Source organism: Pleurodeles waltl, chromosome 4_2 (assembly GCF_031143425.1).
Source record: "Pleurodeles waltl isolate 20211129_DDA chromosome 4_2, aPleWal1.hap1.20221129, whole genome shotgun sequence".
NCBI lineage: Eukaryota > Metazoa > Chordata > Amphibia > Caudata > Salamandridae > Pleurodeles > Pleurodeles waltl.
Window position 1 is genome coordinate 1,027,995,319 of NC_090443.1, and position 14,423 is coordinate 1,028,009,741.

General features: G+C 48.5%; 1 protein-coding gene across 1 annotated transcript in view; it reads left to right on the plus strand.

Moving 5' to 3' along the window:
- Nucleotides 1-4,202: 4,202 nt before the first annotated feature.
- The window catches only part of CORO1B (coronin 1B), an 81,602-nt gene continuing 71,381 nt past the window's right edge, over nt 4,203-14,423 (plus strand). The window contains exon 1 of the mRNA XM_069232922.1: nt 4,203-5,047. The gene's annotated coding sequence lies outside the window, so the exon portion shown is untranslated. The remainder of the gene's footprint in view (nt 5,048-14,423) is intronic.

A 14,423-nucleotide genomic window follows, 5' to 3' on the forward strand; every position in this document is an offset into this window, starting at 1 on the left:
GCACTCTCACCCCCCACAAGGGACACACCGTCCCCAAGGGCCACACAAGAGTCTGGTTGGCGCAGGTCTCCCGACCTCTGCCCATCCGGCAGAGTCTGGGTTTACCCCAAACCAGAAACGGTTTCACATGCGTCATTCCTGGGGGGCTCTGCTCTCAGAGCTGTCCCCTGACTCTCAAGGTCCTCCACTGGGGTCTGCAACCCCCTCTCAACCCTATGTCTGGACTTCTGCACCCCCTCACTAGGAGGGGTACTGCCAGACACCAGAACTGTTGGGATGCTGGCTACAGTCACCCCCCCAAGTTCTTCTGACACTGCGGGGCTTCCCTCAAAAGGTGGCCCTACGGTACAGGCTAGGCTCCCCTCCTGGTGTTCCCTCATGGAACCCTCTAGGACCTGGGACCTACCTGGGACACTACAATCCTTTCCCACCACACTCGGTTGGGAACCACCTAGACCACTCCCTTCAGGAGCACCCCCAAATGCCTCTTCAGACTCTCTGGTACTCACCCAGAAGTCTGTCTCCATTGTAAGTTCCCTGGGGTCAGAGAACTCACACTCCACCTGGTGTTGGCGTAGCTCTGGAAAATAAGGACCAGACATATGCTCTCCAGCAATTACATCACTCTGCCCTTCACATGTATTAACCATAGTACCCTTCACCCAACCACCCAGTAACTCAACCTTGGAAAAGCACTCTACCTCACCCTCCTGAGACTGGTGAGACAGTATCTGTCTGTCCCTGACACTCAACCCATACTCTTCTGGGATGTCTCTACACTCTATATCCAAGACGTCCACCAGGGGGGAACCCTTTTCTCTGTCACTCTCTGCTAGAGTCAGTAAAGTGTCCCTCCCCCCAGTAGGAATATGACTCCCTGTGCCAGTTCCCCAATCCTTCTCAGGGACCCTGTGCATAACGGGAACTACCTCATACCCTTGAACCGCCTGGGGTGTGTCAACTCCCTTCTTCAAGTTGGGCACCACATCTCTGGGCTTGTGCCCTTCTTCAGCAGTACCGGATGCAAGATTTTTGCTGCCACCATCTGAACTGGACTCAGCCCTTCCGGCCTCCAGTTTCAGCTCTTTACAGCTCAGCTCTTGAGCTGCAATCTTTTCTTCTTCCAGGGCTAAGAGTCTTTTTGCCACAACCTCTGCAAGATACTCCTCTAATTGTTGCTCCTGTCACCTTTGACTTCGGAGCCATTCATCTATTTCTGGGTCACTGTCCTCATCTGAGTAGTCTTCCTCCTCATGTGAGCAGTCTTCCTCCTCATGTGCGTAGTCCTTCTCCTCATCTGAGGGGTACTTAGTCATTTGGTTTCTTGCTGCCTCCCTCTCTGCCCATCTTTCCTCCCCCCAGACTATGTAGTTATGTAGCATCTCCGCCTTAGTAGAGCTCCTTGCTACAGGAAGGCCCCATTTTCTGCAAAGCTTCCTTAGGTCAGCCTTAGTGAGGTGGTCAGTACAAACAAAGAATGAGTAGGTAAGCAATCCCATTCTGATAAGATCTTACCAGCAAAAAACAAAATCCAAAGTCCAAAATATCAATAGTATATCCAGGAGGACATCAGAGAATCAAAAGCCAAAAAAAAGATGAAAAATCAAGTTGACTTTCAACCGTGGGTAGGTAGTGAAATACTTAGCTATTGTATGTCACTGCACAAACACAAGTCCTATCCTCACCGCTGATCACCAATGTTAGAAATGGGGTTTTTGGTTGGCAGTCAGGTTGCCCTCTGTCCAAGCAAGAACCCTCACTCTAGTCAGGGTAAGTCACACACAATCCAAAATCAGCCTGTGCTAACCCTCCGGTAGCTTGGCACGAGCAGTCAGGCTTAACTTAGAAGGCAATGTGTAAAGCATTTGTGCAATAAATCATACAACACCATAGCATAACACCACAAAAATACACCACACAGTGTTTAGAAAAATATATAATATTTATCTGGGTATCTTCAGGTCAAAATGATCAAAGTTGCAATACGAATTTGTAAAGATATCACTGAAAAGTGATATAAAGTGTCTTAAGTCTTTAGAAAGTCAACAGAGTCTCTTTCAAACACAAAGTACCTGGTTTCTGATGGAAAATCTCCTCAGAGGGCCACAGGAGAAGAGGTGCGTGGAAAACTGGTGTGTGCGTCGATTTCTCCTCAGCACACATGGACTTGTGTCGTTATTTTCCACGCGGGGAGTCGGGCGTCGTTTTCCGGCGCGCGGACAGTCTCTTACTGTGGTTTGCGGGGAGTACCAGATGTCCCGGGTCTGTGCGTGGATTTTCCTGCTTGTTTTCCGGCTGAGCGTCGTTCTGCGGGGCTGCGCGTCGAAGTTTCGATCTCACGGCAGGCGTTGCGTCGATTTCTCCTGCGGGGTCGGGTGGCGTTGTCCTTGCGAGGCCGTGCGTCAAAGTTTCGATCTCACGGCGGGCGTCGCGTCGATTTCTCCTGCGGAGTCGGGCGGCGTTGTCCTTGCGAGGCCGTGCGTCAAAGTTTTGATCTCACTGCAGGCGTCGCGTCGATTTCTCCCGGGAAGTCGGGCGGCGTTGTCCTTGCGAGGCCGTGCTTCAAAGTTTCGGTCGACCCGAAGACGTCGCGTCGATCAGCGTCGGTGTGCGGCGTTTTTCTTGCCGCGGAACAAGCTGTGCGTCGAAAAGTTCGGCGCACGGAGCATCCAAGAGGAAGAGAGAAGTCTTTTTGGTCCTGAGACTTCAGGGAACAGGAGGCAAGCTCTATCCAAGCCCTTGGAGAGCACTTTTACAGCCAGACAAGAGTTCAGCAAGGCAGCAGGCCAACAGCAAGGCAGCAGTCCTTTGTAGAAAAGCAGACAGGTGAGTCCTTTGAGCAGCCAGGCAGTTCTTCTTGGCAGGATGTAGTTTCTGGTTCAGGTTTCTTCTCCAGCAAGTGTCTGATGAGGTAGGGCAGAGGCCCTGTTTTATACTAAGTTGTGCCTTTGAAGTGGGGGTGAATTCAAAGAGTGTCTAAGAAATGCACCAAGCCCCCTTTCAGTTCAATCCTGTCTGCCAGAGTCCCAGTAGGGGGTGTGGCAGTCCTTTGTGTGAGGGCAGGCCCTCCACCCTCCCAGCCCAGGAAGACCCATTCAAAATGCAGTTGTATGCAAGTGAGGCTGAGTACCCTGTGTTTGGGGTGTGTCTGAGTGAATGCACAAGGAGCTGTCAACTAAACCTAGCCAGACGTGGATTGAAGGGCACAACAAGATTTTAGTGCAAAGAAATGCTCACTTTCTAAAAGTGACATTTCTAGAATAGTAATATTAAATCCGACTTCACCAGTCAGCAGGATTTTGTATTACCATTCTGGCCATACTAAATAGTGGATGGAGGAGGGGGGCATCTGGGGAGTGTTTGCGGGGGTGGTCGAGCCTCCTACCAGTGACAAGGGAGGAATTCCCAGTCACTGGTAGGGCCTACCACCATGGTTTTTGTGGTGAAAACCACAGCGGTAGACTGGCTCATTATGCTGCCGGCAGTACTGTAGCAACTGCCGGACTAGAGATTGATATCTCTGGCCCGGCAGCTGCTACCCCCATGGCGGTTGGAATGGTAAATTGGCAGGTTGCCTGCAGCCAACCCACCAATGTCATATTGCGGCGGAATGTACCACCAGCCTGTTGGCGGTACTACTGCCACATTATCATCTACAGGCGGGGTCATAATGACCCCTTAAGTGATTCATCCAGGGTCACAGGATGTTGAACTGATGCAGAGACTCGAAACTTGTTGCACGGCTCCAAAGTCGCCCGCTCTGGCACTCACACTACATCCCTGGAAGTAGGTCGCTGTAGCTGAAGTGCTTTGAGTTACGTTTGGTACGGAGGCCGCTCAATATAAAAGTCACATGGCGCCCATTTTCTTCCCTCACAAACGAGAGCTGTCGTCGTACCTACAAAGAGTCGTATCACAAACATTGCAAGTGACACAGAAACTGTGTTTCGACGAGGAGGTGGGTCTATTACTTTAGATCACAGATCTAAACAGTATAAAAACTACCGAGCGTGAAACCTGCCGCCCCAACAGCCGCACGCGGCCCGGCCGTCAGCAACAACCTCCGGGGGACGCGCGAGAGGGCGGCGCGCGCTGCCGCCGCGCAGGACTGCACGCGACGTCACGTTAGTAAAAGACAGGCACGCGCCATCCTCTTCCGGTCAGGCACTTCCGGGTCACGCCCTCGGGAGTGCTTCCTGCTCACATCACGGGGGAGCGTATCGCAATATGTTCTTGCTGCACAGTTGCTCCTTTTCAAAAATACATCTCATGTACACTGCCCGTGTCAGTTTAGTCGTGGGCCTTCCTTCACCTTCCTCCAAAAGGCTGAAGGGTGTGGTTAGGTTACTGTTACAAGGCAGTTCCATGTAATGTCCGGTGAAGGGACGAAAGGGGTCTCTATCGGTCTTCACATCAAGGGCCTGCTGTCTGCCTGGGCCTGCCCTGTGTCCTTCCCCCAGCCTGCCTCCCTTCCCCGGGCCGGCCTCCTAGCCAGAGCTCCCTCCCTCTGCCTCCCCATGGTCTCAGACTGCTGTAGCTTGGCCTGCCGCCTGTCTGGACCTGCCCCTCCCGTCTCCTGGACGTTTCTACGAGCCTGCCTCTTTTGCCTGCCCGATTCCCCGCCTGACGTTCCCTGGGCCTGCCCTCCCATACGTCAGCCTTCCCTGCCTCTGTCTCGTCCCGCCTCTCGCAGCCCGCCCCTCCCAGGGCCGGCCCAGCCTCCCCTGCAGGCACATTCCTCTCTCTCCCCGCTTGCTGCTGGAGACGTAGCCACTTCCTCATCTCCTGCTTCCTAGCCAGGGTGGCCATAGCTGGGAGGGGCCCGCCCGCCTGCCTGAGGATCCCCACCCCTGCAGCTCCCCCCTCGGCACCACAAGTGGGGACCCCAGTACCCCCTATAACAGCAGCAGCGGAGCAGCCCCCTCGCCATCACCAGTGGGGCTTCCCACAGCCCTTCCTAGGAAGCAGAGCCTGACAGCCCCCGAGTGCCCGCCACTCCCTCCTCGTAACTTCAGCAGCGCCCCACCCGGGACATAAACTGACGGAAGTAAGTGAAAATAAGGGGTTCACTCCTTCAAGGATGCTGTCCCCACTTGCAGACAAAAAGTTTCCTACAACTTTTTAAACCACAGTGCCCCCCACACGACTGTTTGAAGAATGTATGTCATGATTAACTGTGCATGTTTATGCTTTTTAACATGTGGCTTCTGTCTCACTCTGATAATGTCGTCATTGTTTACGCCCTGAATCGGTCTATAAAATGCACATTTTGTAACCTGTGCGCCCCCGGGCCGGTGATATCGACCCGGAAGCCCTGCTCTGGTGTACCATGGGTTGTGGTGATTGGCCAGAGGGCAGTAATTTTGGGGTCCTTTTTAGGGGCAGAGGACGTTGAACCACCCTGCAGAGGCGAGTTGTTGTGAAAGGGGAATTCAGGTACCTATTTATGGGGTGCTCGGTAACTCCAGGTGAGGAAGATGGTGGCGGATATTGGCAATAAGATGTTGAGGCATACGACCCTAAGGTGGTGGGGAATCACAATACGGTGCAGCAAGGGCGAGATGGGGAGCAGTGGATAAGTTCGAAGTGACAGAGCTTCTAGTACTTATCAATCTCTACTGGGTCCATGATTGACTCAGAATTTTGTGTTCATCCGCGTGTCTGCTTTACCACCCTCTTCTAACGTTTGAGCACCTTTTTCATGCTTTAACACTGCTTCCGATTGCCTACACTGCTTCCCTCCACGTGTCAGCTTGGTTATTTAGGTTGCCCTGTATTCCTCTCAGTCGCGTCTGGCATGATGTTCCTTATTTGAATCTATTCCTTTTCCTTACTTGCTGTGCTTTACCCTTCTTGTGCGTTACCCCCCTTTATTTTGAAGTGTTTAAGTTAATGTCTGACATGATTAGTTTACCCAGGTCTATTTTACAATAAGCACTAGAATGCAAAGAGCATGACTGGTAAGGACCAAGGGTCACGTATTGGGTTAGGTCCTGCCTTTGCCTTAACAGTTATGGGGTGTCTGAATGCTCCATCATGCCATACCTAGTCTGAGCGAGTGTCCATAATATTACCTCGAACTAGATCAAGTTTAATTTTATTGACACAGTTAATTAAAACCATCGCAATTCCAAAATGCATAATAATAGAAAAACTTTGCCTACTCATTATGTTAATAGAGACCCATAATAAAATCATAAAAGCTTATTTGAAACTAAAACATATCATGGTAAATAGTTGTGCATAGCTAAAAAGTTCTCCACTAATTCCAACCTTGGTCTTGGACTTAACTTTAGGACGTTCTTGCTCCCTTACGAACACTGAGTAAGAATCCTAAGTAGTACCTAGGGCTGTTTCCTGGCTGGAAATAAACTTTCGGAGCTTTACTAATCATAAAATGATGGCCCTTGCACACTAGACCTCGAACTAGAAATCTTATATTTTAAAACCATTCATTGAGGTTTGGCCATTTTGGTTAGGGCAAAGGCAATGGCTGTGTTAAAATGATAGACTTTTGGTATTTGGCGCCTTCTTGGTGTAGTGCTGGCACCTCGTATATAAACAGCAAAACCTTTTAAGATGGATGGTTTCAATGCCTTCTGTCTATCAGAAGCCAGATTTTAGACATGGCTTTTTTGCCACTTTTGTATTAAAGCTTTTTCCGTTATCGGAGGTTTATGTAGTGTCTGGACCAGGGAGTGGGTATGTAGCTCTGTTTTTTATGCCCAGACCGAGTGGGGGACAAGGCTGTTAAAGTGCCCTGCATGCAACCCATACTTAAGTATATCCAATGGGATGTATCTACCATCCTGAAACCGGTCCCCTGTGAAATGAATTTCCGATTTCACTCACTATTCTGAAGTATTTTTTGGAGTCCATTGAGCTGGTTATGCCCTTTAGTGATATCATGGATACATATTTAGTAACCTGTGGTGCAATTCTCAATGACCTTCTGTCACAGTCCAAAGCTATTGGCAGTAATGGATTATAGTATTTGCGCAAGGTAGACTTAGGCAGAAATAATTCCAGCAACTTTTCCCTGATAGCAAGAGTGCCCAGAGGCCATTCTCTGTCTGAGTAGCCATCCAACCGACGGGTGACCTGCTGCAGTTTGGCCCCATTCTCCGTGGTCTGTAAGAAGCTTTAACATAGCCGAAGTAACTCAGCACCTGCTGTTATTCCAGATCCGGGTTCCCACTGTTTCGTCTTACATGCAAAAAAGATTGTTCAGATTTGAGGATTATTAGCATAAATGATGCAACATATTCACCTTAGGGCAATTTTTCCTTTTGTGCATGTAGGTAATGGAACTTTTAGTTTAAAGCGTCTATCGCTTTTATCAAATTTCCATCTAGGATGCTTTTCTCAAAATTCTAAATATGTATCCCAAGGTACCGTAATGTAGATCTCTCCCACCCAATTCACACATTTTCCATGTTTATTTTATTTTCACAGGAAGAAATCTAATATTAGGCGCTCAGAGTAGGATCAGGCTTATGGGGGAAGCATCTAGTGACAGGTACAGTCTCCTTTCAAACAATCAATCGGTGTTCTTCTAGAGCACGGCTTAATCACCCGTTCGGTTCTTAAGGCACATAGGGGGCTATGGGTGGGAGGGTGTTCTGTGGCTCAGTTTAATTGCTGGATGGCCGGATCAGTTGAAGAACCAGGTCTTGCAGTCTTTCCTGGATTGAGGCAGAGAGGGAGATTGCCTGAGATGAAGAGGAAGAGAATTCTTCTGGTGGCGATGGAGGATCTTCCTCCAGCTGTGGTCTTGCGGATCCGTGGGATGGTAGTCGGGGCCGGATCAGCGTACCAGAGTTGTCTGGTGGGTGTGTGGAAGACGAGGTGGTGGTTGAGGTATGCAGGTCCGATGTTGTGGAGGGCCTTGTCGGCAAGCGTGAGGAGCTTGAAGGGAATTGTTTTGTTGATTGGGAGCCAGTGTAGGACTCTCTCAGGTGCCCGGAGATGTGGCTGCGGCGAGGAATGTCCAGGATGAGCGTGGCAGCAGTGTTTTGGATTCTTTGCATCTTCCTTTGGAGCATCTGGGTGGTGCCTGCTTCGAGTGCGTTGCTGTAATTGAGCTTACTGCTAATGAGCGATCCACTTGAAGACCTTTTGTGGAGCGTGGGGCAGCAGGAGGACGAGGCAGCGTTGCCTTGGTGGTTTATAGAGAGCGAGGATTCGAGTATGATGCCGAGGTTACCTGCATGGTCGTGTGGAGGCGCTCTGAGCCACCAGGAGTCAACATAGGTGGAGGGGGTGGTACCCAGAATGAGGACTTTGTCTTGTCAGGGTTGAGTTTGCAGCAGCTGTCTTTCATCCAGGCAGCGACTGCCTTCATCCCGTTGTGGAGGTTGGTCTTCATGACCATGGGTTCATCAGTGAGGGAAGAGGATAAGCTGAGTGTCATCAGCGTAGAAGATGGTATTGAGTCTGTGGTTTCTGATGATGTTTGCTAGTGGGCAATATAGATGTTGAAGAGGGCGGGGCTCAGGGTGTGCCTTGAGGGGTGCCACAGCAGATCTCTGTAGGTTTGGATGTAAACGGTGGGAGCCTGACTCTCCGGGTTTGGCGGGTGAGGAAGGAGTGGATCCATTCCAGGGTTTTGTCTTGCGCAGAGTGTATGGTGGTAGACGGTGTCGAAGGCGGCTGAGAGGCCCAGGAGAATGAGGGCTGCGGTTTCACCTCAGTCCAGGAGATTACGAATGTCATCTGTTGCGGCAAGGAGAGCAGTCTCAGTACTGTGGTTGCTTCGGAAGACGTATTGGGAGGGGTTCACCATGCGGTTGGTCTTGATGAGTTCAGTGAGTTGGGCGTTGTTGGCTTTTTCTATGATTTTGGTCAGGAAGGGAAGCAGAGAGATGGGTCTGTAGTTCTTGAGGTACGATGGGTCTGCAGAGGGTTTCTTCAGCCGGGGGTTGACCTCTGTGTGTTTTGCAGTCTTCATGGAAGGTGGCGGTCTTAAAGGAACAGTTGATGGTGTGGCAGAGCTCGGATGCAATGGTGACGCTGGCTCTGTGGAAGGTGTGGTGTGGGCAAGAGTCCGAGGGGGCTCTGGAGTAGAGGGCTTGTGATGGGGGGGATGTCCGCAGTGTTGATGCTGGGTTTGGTAAATTCTTTGATCACAGTGAAAAGTTATTTGCTGTTTTGTGCGTTGCCATTGATTCATTCTTGTATAACAGTTTTCTTTGTGGCTCTGATGCGGCAGTGGTGAGATGTGACAGCAGATTTGGGGGCTGTGCAGTCTACTGGAGTCTTGCTGTACCTCCATCATTCGAGTTGTCTGCAGGTGCGTCTGGACTCTTGGAGAGCAGAGGAGAACTAGTTGACTTTCTTGGTGGGCTGTTTGCTGGAGGGTTTCCTGAGGGGGGCCAGAGCGTTGGCGCAGACGGAGATCCATCAGCGGTGGTGTATTGCGGAGGGTGGGGTGATTTGGTCTTAGATGACCTTGTTCCAGCTTCTTTGCAGGTGGCAGAGGGTGTGGTGGTGGGTGGGTTTTGTGAAGAAGTGGACGCAACAGTGGTTGGTCCAAAGGAGTTTGAAGGTGTGGCTGACAGAGATATTGCTGCTGACGGAGAAGATGGGGGTCCAGCGTGTGTCCTGCTGAGTGTGTTGGGGCAGTGACCTGTTGTTTGAGTTTGATGCTGTTGAGATTCTCTTGTAGGAGATGGGGTGTTGGGTAGCTGAGGTTGTCCAGGTAAAAATTGAAGTTGCAGAGGATAATGTAGTGTGTGGAAGCAAGGGCGCGGTGTGGGATGAAGTCAGCTGTGGCTTCGATTTAAAGGGGGTGGGGGCCGGGTGGTCTGTAGACAAGGGTGCTGTGTAGGATGGTGTTCGGGTTGCTCCGATCTGAAAGTGGAGGCGCTCCATGTCTGGTGCGTGGTTGTCAGTGCTGGTTGTGAGGCGGAGGGTGTTCTTGTGTACGATGCCTCTTAGCCAGTCGGTTGGCTCAGTTCTTCTGGATGATCTTGTAGCCAGTGGGGATGGTTGTGGCGAGGTCCGGTGCAGAGTTGGGATTTAGCTAAGTCTGTGTGAGAAATGCAACACCAGGGGTGGTGGAGACGAGCAGGTCCTAGATCCCAATGGGGTGTTTCTTTAGGGAGCGTGTGTTGAGCACAATGCAGCTGAGGTGGTTGTGTCTGGTTCTTGGGGGCCATGCGGTTGGTGAGGCTGGTATGCGGCGGCAAGAAAGGGAGCAGTTATGGCAGGTGAAGGGTCCTTGGGTGTCGCTTGGTGATGCGTGATGGCATGCAGTGTTTCATCCTTCTCATAGAAACCTATGCAGTGGTCACCACACAGTTATAGAAATGCATTACCCCCCTTCCCTCTTATGGTGCACAGCTTATTAACCTCAGAAAGACGAAAGGCCGACAATCCCCACCCTTGTATTGAAATACGTGACCAAGGTTAAATATATAGTTAACTGTGTTAAAACGCCTAAGATTTTAAAAAAAATGTAAGGAATTTGGGCATCTGCTGCGATTTTCAAGTCTCCAACCTGTAGTACATGCACTGTCAGAAGTAGGTGTAGTCCTGCAACTGAATGGAATTCAGGGGATGATTAACGGTTCTGCATCAAAGGCAAGACAGCCTTAATTTTAAGCATTTCGATAGCCCATTATCTGCTTCAAAGTACTTGAATTTGCAGCAAGTAAAGGTAGAACATTTACGGCCTAATTTAGTGGTTGGGGGGTAACAGTCCCGCCATCACTTTTTCAGCTGTTTCCCGCCCTCCGCCCTGACATTCTGCTTGCCCAGTTTAGATGTTGGTAGGACCACAGCCAACAGACCCCTGCTGTCCTGTCAACTCTGCCAGGAATCTCAACCACGTTGATGGCGTAGTAGGAAACAATGGCTTGCGGTGAGACCACAGCCACGGTTACCACTGTGCTGATTTAGAAGTGTCTTCCTGCCAGGCTGTTGGTTTGTGAGCTTTCCTTTTGAAATATGCTTGATTTCATTTGTGAAAGGCATGCATACATCATGCCTTTTCCAGTGTTTAGCCCTCCTCTAGAGCACCAGTGAACTACTGAAAACATATGAGGCTCCATGTTTTCTGCATGCTTTCAGGACTACTTTTTCTCTTTATTTCCTACTCAGCTAGATCTCTCCGCTCAGTAGTTGAGCGCTTTGCATGACATCGACCCTGTTACATGGATAGTTGTAAAACTGCTGAAACATTTGACTGCAAGCGCACTTCTGTTTCATTGTGTATGCTCCTTCACGCTCATGGAGTGGCGCTTTAAACCGGGTCACTTATGTAAAACTGTACTACTTTTCATTTTCAATTTATGTGGCAAGAAATGTCCAGTTAGGACTTTACAACGCTAATTGCTCTAAGTCAAACAAATGCGAAACCCATTGCATTGCAAATGCTTGTTCTCTTACCTTTTCAAATGGAGGACTCTTGCCATTGCTACTGACTCTTCACTCCGAAGGATACTGACCACGTCATTGCTGGACACAAAGCTGACCAATACATGGGACTTGCACACAAAGGGGTGAGATTGTACAGTCGAACCCGACCCAGCCATCAACATACATGTAAGTGTTTTTTGGTGTTTTTTGGGGGTTTTGGAATATGTGATGACCTAGGTAGTTGCATACATTGTATGCAACACACCTATATCAACACATATTTCCAAAGGGTCACTCCCCCTTCGTTGCCACCCCACCACTGTCACACCCCCAGTCCAACAGGAACATCTAAATTAGGTTGGCAGTATACAGCCAGGCTGACCACAGCAGCAGTTTGTTTCCGAACCTCTGACATCTAAATATTGCGGGCTGTCCATTCAACTGAGTATATGGGACCACTGCAGCGGCGGGATGGCGCTAAGACAACCAGGATCTAAATGAGGCCCTTATTCTGGATTCTCTCCCTCATATGCAAAGGCTGACAAGGACAGCGTTTTTGATTCTTTCTGAATGGAGGCTCCCGCCACAGGTCTATACATCTTTCAGTTCAGCGCCTCAAGGCCATTTCTTAATTTACCTGTCTTTCCAACCTCCCACCACCTTTCTTCCCGAAATCTGAGGGACTTTCTAGGTTGCCTGTCAAGGGTTGCTTGAAACCGTACTGTAGTAATACAAGACCACTCCATTGTCTAGAAGAACTGTTTCCTGTTTTTTTTTTTTTATTTTTTTTTTTTTTTTAAAGGTCTTATCCAACCCCAATTGAAGACACAGAGCTCTGCATTAGACTAACTTTTTACATAGAATAAAGTTACAATAGGTAAGAAATGTGTTCTCACAGAAAGGGATGCAAGGCAACACATACAATGCTCTACAAAGCTAAAACATAGATTGTGCTTTGTTATGGCCAAGGTTCTTCGTATGAACGGCCACTGTAATTCTGTCTCCTAGGACAGCCAGAATTATTCAGCATGATTCACAGAATTTAGAGGAAACAAAAGGCAAATACTAAGAAATAATGCATCGGTTCTGCAGCAGTAATAGTTTGCTAATGTACTTTAATAGTGTTGTGGGAGAATATTGCCTCATTAGTACTAGTTTCACAGCTAATTACTGCAATTTAAAGGTGACCAGTTAATATTTTCAAAGTATCTGCCCCTTGCACAGTTCCATGTGTGGTGCTTTTTTGTTTTTTAGTCATTAGGGTCAAACACACAAGTTCTCAGTCCCTTTTGTAATCTCTGTGGGCTTTTAACCACACCCATGTCATGCCCGTCACTTTCATTGGTTTGTAGGCTTGCCTTTTAAAATCCACTTGATTTCATTAGTGAAAGACCTGCATACGTCAAGCCTCTTCATGTTTAGCCCTCCTCGAGCACACCAGCCAACTACTGAAAACATACAAAGCTCCATGTTTTCAGCCTGATTTCTGCACTACTTTATCTTTTTATTTTCCACGCAGTGCAAGCACACTGGGTTTTACATATCACACTCAGGTTTTTGGTTTTCAATTTCAGTACGATCGAGCTGGGTTTTACATAGCGAGATCACGCTCGTTTTTTCCCTTTCATTTTATGTGACAAGAAAAGTCCAGTTAGGAGTTTACAACGCTAAGAGCTTTAACTCGAGCAAATGCGAGACACATTGCATTGCAAATGCTTGTTTTTGATTATGTGGCGAGGGTGTTAAAACTACACTTAGGTCGAATACGCGTGGGAGTAAAATCAACTTCCAGTGGCTTTGATCATATGGCACAGCTTCAGGGGACTTAATTATTTTTTTGGGGCACAGATTAAATGTATGTATGTTAGTGCTTTTATACTTGGGTGTTACTTTGGTAGACTACATTGAAATAACTTAAATTTTACTCCACCAGCAAGATCTGGAATTTCGATATCTTACCATCGTAAAGCAGTTCTAAACAGGACACCAAGCAAAGATGTAACATTATCTTTTACACCTCTTCGACACAATTACCATCTACTGCTGTGGGTGTCTGTCCAGACCAAAGACCACATCCATATAATATGACACCTGTGCTCATGTACAGAAACAGTTGTGTCCCTTGTTTGTCTTTCAATGTTTTAAATGGGCAAATGGATTCAGAATATATTTTGCCTGCACTTTACATGTTGTGGTTAATTTTAGACCAAATCATTTTTTGCAAAACATATTTGTAGATATCTTTCCCCACAACAAGGGACAGGGCTTGCTCTGTCTTGCGCAATATCATTTGTGGAGTGTAGATAATGTTGTGAACGATGCTGGAGACACAAACCTCCGGCAGGAGTCTGGGGGGACCAGAACACATTCCTACCTCGGTGCACGTGTAGGAAACAAGGTCCAGTATAATCCACCCAGCTAATGCTGGGAAATTTAAAAAGGGAACCCAACAGCAATCCATATGGGACAAGGAGAAAACTGATTTTGAACTTAAAATACACCACGGTTCGTCTTGTGCTCCAGTCTTTTAGTAACCGAGCCAAATCTTCCGAATTGGCTCGGTTTTGGGGGGGTACGGAAAGCCGCATCAACCAAACGTCCTGTAAAACAGCACCTTCAAAGTGTCAACCAGGTTAAGGGCCCATAGTTTAAGTTACACTTGGAGAAGTTGCAAAGACAAAGAACCGAGGACTCGTAGTGTCCTTGAACTCTATTAGCAAGCGGTAGAGTCCTCGGTTGGTGTAATGGAGTAGCAAAGGTTCTGAAGGGGTCCCTCTGCCGGTTTCAACGAGGGTTAGGTAGCCTGAACTCTTCAACAGTGGCATAGAAAGCACAGCCTGTGTCCCAGCAGAGTTTTGGAGTTGGATCCGGCACCTGGGTGTTAATACTATGCAAGAGAGGCCAATGGTGGGATGGGTTTGAGTACATTTGAACAGTGGCATTAAAAGCACCTGAGAAACACCACTGGCCCTCTCACAAAGCATCCAAACCACAAAATAACTATGTTTTATAAAACGCGACAGTACAGGCAGAGGAAAAGTACAAAGCAAACAAACATTTAC